We start from the raw sequence: 6,785 nt of genomic DNA, 5'->3' as shown, positions 1-6,785 counted from the left end.
TAAAGGTAATGCTTGCAGAAATTTTTAGATACTATTTGTCATTTTAAAGAAAATTCTTTTTATTCCAGTGTTTTCTAGTATTTTTAATATAGTTGGGTATTGTGTTTTTTTCAAAAGCCTTTTGTACATCAGTTGAGAAAAAATGGTTTCTGTTGGTTTTATTTTTGAGATGATCAATTAAGCTGATAGTTTTCCCAATATTGAATCATCCCTGCATAGTCAATATAAATTATGTAATGTTTAATCCTTTTGAGACATTGCTAGTGGTTTTTCTTTTATATTTGCACCACTATTTGAGAGATTCATCTATAGGTTTATTTCTCTTTTTTTTTACTTTACCTGGTTTGAGTATCAGCACTCTACTTGTTTTTGTTTTTAATTTTTATTTTAATAGTAAGTTTCCACATGAGTCTCCCTCCCTTCTTCCCTTCCCCCTCCCAGAGTTGCCAAGCAATTCAATCTAGGTTATATATGTACTATCAAAAATCATGGAATGCTTCATGAATTTACATGTCATCCTTCCACAGGGGCTATGCTAATCTTCTCTGTATCATTCCAATTTTAGTATATTGCTGCTGAAGCACCCTATTTGTGACTTAAATGGAATTTTGTAGAATTCCTTTGCCAATTTTTCCAAATAATTTATATAGTATTGGAATTAATTTTTCTTTTAATGTTGGGTAGAATTCACTTAGAAATACATGTGAAGGGGGCAGCTGGGTAGCTCAGTGGATTGAGAGTCAGGCCTAGAGACGGGGGGTTCAAATCCGGCCCCAGACACTTCACAGCTGTGTGACCCTAGGGAAGTCACTTGACCCCCATTGCCCACCCTTACCACTCTTCCATCTTATACACAGAAGTTAAGGGTTTAAAAAAAGAAAAGAAATGCATGTGAAACTGAAGACTTTTTCTTAGGAAATTCACTAGTAATTTGTTCAATTTCCTTTTCTGAGGTGGGGTTATTTAAATATTCTATTTTTTCTGGTAAGTTTCTGATAAAAATCTAGTAAATTTACATATTTTAGAAATATTCATCTATTTCACCTATATTGCCAGATTTGTTGGTATGTAATTAAGCAAAATAACTAGTAATTGCTTTAATTTCTTCTTTGTTGGTTGTTAAATCACGCTTTAAATTTTTATGCTCGTAATTTTGTTTTCTTAGTTTTTAAATCAAATAAACTAGCTTCCCTCTCATAAAAACAGACACCCCCCCTTATTTAACAGTTTAAAGGCTTTCTTTCAATTTTACTAGTTTCTCCTTTGATTTTAAGGGTTTCCAATTTGGCGTTTAATTGGGGACATTTAATTTGTTCTTTTTTTTTATTTGTTTGCCCAATTCCTCTCCACTGTACTGACTCTTAAGCAACTACTTACATAACTTACCCCCATTTATTGCTTGTTTTCTCTTTTCCCAGTTTTCCCCTCTTTCTCATCTCTTAATTTTTTTTTGGGGGGGGAGGGATATCATTCCATCAAATTCAATTTACTGAAAGCCTATGCACACTCCTTCTGCCTGACATAATAGTGATAAAATCATTAAGTACTTTAAGTATCTGAAGTATTATAGATATCTTAAGTATCACAGTTATCACTTTCCCATGTAGTAAAGTAATTATTTTAACCTTGTTAAATCTCTTGAGTTTCTCTCTTTTCTGTTTACTTTTTTATGTTTCTCTTGAATGTTGAATTTGATCATCACATTTTCTTTTCAGTACCACTCCTTTAATCAGGAATGCCTGGAAGTCTTAGGACTATTTCATTAAATATGCATTCCCCCCTTAAGTATTATCCTCAGTTTCACTGGGTAGATGACTATTGGTTGTAATACAAGATCCTTTATCTTGTAGAATATCATATTATACATACTTTGATCCTTCAATGTATAAACTGCTACTTTCTATGTTACCCTAATATTGGATCCACAATATTTGAACTGTATTTTTCTGATTGCTTGCAGTATTTTCTCTTTAGCTTTTTTGTTCATTTGGTTTTTTTTTGTTTGTTTTTTTTAACCCTTGTACTTTGGTGTATTGTCTCATAGGTGGAAGATTGGTAAGGGTGGGCAATGGGGGTCAAGTGACTTGCCCAGGATCACACAGCTGGGAAGTGGCTGAGGCCGGGTTTGAACCTAGGACCTCCTGTCTCTAGGCCTGACTCTCACTCCACTGAGCTACCCAGCTGCCCCCTGTTTGTTTGTTTTTGTTATAAGTAACCTACAAGAATTTTTTTTTATTATTTAGGACATCATTCTTCCGATTTCTGTTTTCCTCCTTTGTATATCAGAGCAGTTTTCCCTGAAAATTTTTTATTTGTCCAGGATCTTTTTTTAATCCTGTGTCTCAGTTAGTCCAGCGATTCTTCAGTTATCTCTACTTTGTCTGTTTTCCAGATGAACTACCTTCCCAGTAACATAGTTAAGATGTTCTTCTCTTTTTTTCATTCTTTTGAATTTTTTTAATTGTTGCTTAATGTCTTATTAAGCTATTAGTTTCCATTTGCCCAATTGTAATTTATGAAGGGCTATTTTTTTTCCATTTGGTCACATTACTTAACCACACTTACTATGGCATCTTTTTTTTTTATCATGAATCCTTTGGGATTGTTTTGCATCATTGTACTGCTGAAAATAGCTGTTATTGAAGTTCATTATACAATATTTTTGTCACTGCATACAGTGTTTTCTTGGTTCTGCTTGCTTCACTCTGCTTTACTTTTTGTAGGTCTTTCCAAGTATATCTCAGCTTCTTCTGCTCATCATTTCTTACAACACAATAGTATTCCATTATAAACATATACTATGACGTATTCAGCCATTCCCTAGTTGTTGAGTGTTCCCTCATTTTGAAATTCTTTGACCTTACTTATAAGTAAAAAACTGAGCCTACTTATAAGTAAAAAGTATTTAAAGCAGCCAGAGCTGCTTTAAATACTTTTTACATATAAGTTCTTCCTTTTTTGTTTTTTTATCTCTTTGGAATACAAATTTTATACTAGTACTACCAGGTCAAAGAATGACAAAGAATGTAGTCCCTCAGGTTATACAATTTACTCTCCAGTGTGGTTTAATCAATTCACAACTTCTCTAAAAGTAAATGAATGTCTCAGTTTTCCCACATCCTCTCCGAGCTTTGTCATTTTCCTTTTCTGTCATAAAAGACAATCAAATAGGTGTGAGATGGTCATTTTAATTTGCTTTTCTCTAATTAATAGTGATTTAGAGCATTTTTTGCATGATTATAGAGAATTTTAATTACTTTGTCTAAGAACTGCATACTCATATCCTTTAACCATTTATCAATTGGGGTATGACTTTTATTCTTATACATTCAACTCATTTCTACCTTTATTTGAGAAATGAGGCCTTTATTGGAGAGAATTGTTGTAATTTTTTTCATCATTTTGATTACTGTATTTTAATCTCCATCCTATTTCCCTCTTTTATATCCTTTTCTCTCTCTTTTCATTCTATCCTCAAAAAATTTTAGCTTCTGATCACCATATCCCCCAACTTGCCCTCTTTTATATACCCCCCCCCAGTTTTTTATTATCCCCTCCCCATCTTGCTTTCCTGTAGGGTAAGGTGAATTTCTATACCCAACTGATTTTGTATATTCTTCCCTCTATAAGCCAATTCTGGTGAGAGTAAGGGGCACACACTCCCTTCCTCACCTTCCCCATCTTCCCCTTCATGGAAAAATTTTTCTTGCCTCTTTTATGTGAGATAATTCACCCCATCCTATTTCTCTCTTCTTCATACTCCTAATGCATTCCTCTTTCTTATACTTTAATTTTATTTATTTATAAATATTGTATCATCATATTTAATTCATGCTTTTGCCTTCTATCTATGCATTCTACTTCTAATTGCCCTAATAATGATAGTTTTTGGAAGTTATAAGAATCATCTTCCCATGTAGATATGTAAATAGTTCTAACCTTATTGAATATCTTTTGATTTTCCTTTTTTATTTTCCTTTTTATGCTTCTCTTGAGCCTTCTATTTGAGGTTCAAATTTTCCTTTTAGCTTTCATCTTTCCATAAGTAATATTTGGAATTCCTCTAATTTCTTTGAATCTTCATTTTCTCCCTGAAGGATTATGCCCAGTTTTGCTGGGTAAGTGATTCTTTGTCCTAGTTACTTTGGCCTCTAGAATAACTTATTCTAAGACTGCTAATTCTTTAATATAGACAATGTTAATTGTTATTATTCTTACTTTGGTCTGCAATATTCAAATTGTTTCTTTTTGACTGTTTGTAGTATTTTCTTCTTGATGTGCGAGTTCTGGAATTTGGCTATAATACTCCTTGTAATTATTTTGGCATCTCTTTCCATATATGATCAGTAGACTCTTTCAATTTCTATTTATCATTTTGTTCTAGAATATTAGGCCAATTTCATAGATAATTTCTTGAAATATGATGTCTAACTTCATTTTTTATTATGGCTTTCAGGCAGTCAAATAATTCTTCTATTATCTATCCTGGATTTTTTCCCAGATCAGTTGTTTTCCCAATAAGATATTTCATATTTCTTCTATTTTTTATTCTTTTGACTTACTTTAATTGTTTCTTCACGTCTCATTGAGTCACTAGCTTCTACTTACCCAATTCTAATTTTTAAGGCATTGTTTTCTTCAGTGAGCTTTTAAAAAATGTATTTGTTTATTTAGAATAGTTTTCTATGTTTACATGAGTCTTGTTCTTTCCCTCCCACCTCCCAGAGCAATTTCACTGGATTATATATGTGTCATTGTTCAAAACCATTTTGTATATTATTAATATTTGTAGTAGAGTGATCATTTAAAGCCAAAATCCCCAATCATAGACCCATTGAATGATATGATTAATCATGTGTTTTCTTTTGTGTTTCTACTTCCAAATTTTTTCTCTGAATATGGATAGCTTTTTTTTTCACAAGTCTCTTGGAGTCATCCTAGGTAATTGCATTGTATTTAGTAGCAAAGTCTATTACATTTGATTGTGTCACAATATTTCCATTTCTTTGTACAATGTTCTCCTGGTTCTGCTCATTTTGCTCTGCATCAATTCCTAGAAGTCTTTCCAGTTCACATGGAAATTTTCCAATTCATTGTTTCTTATAGCACAATAATATTTCATGACCATATGATACCACAATTTTTTCTGCCACCCCCTTGTTTTCCATTTTTTTTGCCACTAAAAATGTGTCTATAAATATTTCTGTAGAAGTATTTTTCCTTATTATTAATTTGGGGTATAAACACATGTTATCAAGAAGTAAATAATCTCAGTGGGTCTCTAAGGCAATCTGGGTGTGAGGAAGTACAAAGAGGGTATTAGGTGATTATAAGGTGATTGGAGGAGGAAAGAAGGTAAGGGGTGATAGGAGATAAAGGAAATGGGGTATGTAGGAGAGGGCAGCTCAAACAGGTTTATTCCCGGAGGCTCGAGACAGAGGATACAGGGAGGAAATTAAGGCCAGTAAGAAATGTTTAGGTTTTTGGCTGAAGGGTTTCTCTTGTTAGTTTCTAAAGTCTCTTGAGGGAGGCGTCGAGAGGGCCCCTCCCTATCAGTCAAACTGATGGCTGGAGGAAGTCTTGGGTAGGTACTTCCTGCCAAGATGGATGTCCCCAGTTCTCTCAAGAAACAAAAAGAATATTCCTTCCCATTCAGCCCCTGCCCCAACCCCTGCCCCAGAGGCTTGAATAGGTAACAAGGGAATTTATTAATCTCAGGTTAGTCAGAGGGAAGAGGTTCAGGATTTCTAACTGCTGCTAGGAAGAGGGGTGATGATGGGGGATGGGTCACAGGAGAGGTTTAGACTGAGAGAGCCTACCAACTGTCAGCAGTTGTATTTCTGAATTAAAGGGCATGCTGTCTTTAAAAGCTCTATGAGCATAGTTCCAATTTGCCTTTCAGAATGGTTAGATCAGTTTACAAGTCCAAAAGCACTGGATTATTGTCCCATTTTTGCCACATCCCCTCCAACATTAATTATTTTCCTTTACTGTTATATTGGCCAAAATGCCACATGTGAGGTGGTACCTCAACATTGTTTTGATTTTCATTTCTCTAATTATGAAAGATTTTGAACACTTCTTCGTGTGCTTCTTTATACTTTTGATTTCTTTATCTGAAAACTGTCAATTCATGTCCCTAGAGCAATTGTCAATTGGGGAATGCCTTGGGTTTTGTTTTGTACAATTGACTTAGCTCCTTATAAATTTGAGAAATTAGACCTTTGAAGAGGTTTTTGTTATATAATTTTCCCCCAATTTGTTGCTTCCCTTCTAATTTTGTTTACATTGATTTTGTTTGTACAAAACCTGTTTTAATTTAATGTAATCAAAATTATTCCTTTTACATTTCATAATGTTTTCTATCTCTTGTTTAGTCTTAAATTATTTCATTTCCCATAGATCTGACAGATATACTCTTCTATGTACATCTAATTTACTTATAATTTTGCTGTTTGTATTTGTCTTTTACCCATTCTGTATTTATCTTGGTAAAGGGTAAGAGATACTGATCTAATCTTAGTTTTTCCCATACTGTTTCCAAATTTTTGTCAAATAATGGGTTCTTGTCCCAAAAGTTGGGATCTTTGGATTTATCAAACATTATTTTACTGCTGTCATTTACCCCAAATCTATTCCATTGATCCACCCTCTATCGCGTAGCTAGTACCATAGTGTTTTGATGACCTCTGATTTATAGTACAGTTTAAGATTTGGTACTTCTGGGCCTCCATCATTTACATTTTTTTCATTAGTTCCCTTTATATTCTTGATATTTTGTTCTT

The 6,785-nt window shown here is 33.5% G+C and overlaps 1 non-coding gene across 1 annotated transcript; it reads right to left on the bottom strand.

Annotated features, from left to right (window-relative positions):
* Positions 1–482: 482 nt before the first annotated feature.
* LOC123243337 lies at positions 483–586 on the bottom strand. The gene has a single exon (XR_006505885.1). It is a non-coding gene; the product is annotated as a U6 spliceosomal RNA (small nuclear RNA).
* Between the last annotated feature and the right edge of the window lie 6,199 nt (positions 587–6,785).

Source organism: Gracilinanus agilis, chromosome 3, assembly GCF_016433145.1.
Source record: "Gracilinanus agilis isolate LMUSP501 chromosome 3, AgileGrace, whole genome shotgun sequence".
NCBI lineage: Eukaryota > Metazoa > Chordata > Mammalia > Didelphimorphia > Didelphidae > Gracilinanus > Gracilinanus agilis.
Note: the sequence above shows the minus strand (reverse complement) of the source record. Positions and strands in the feature narration are given on the sequence as shown.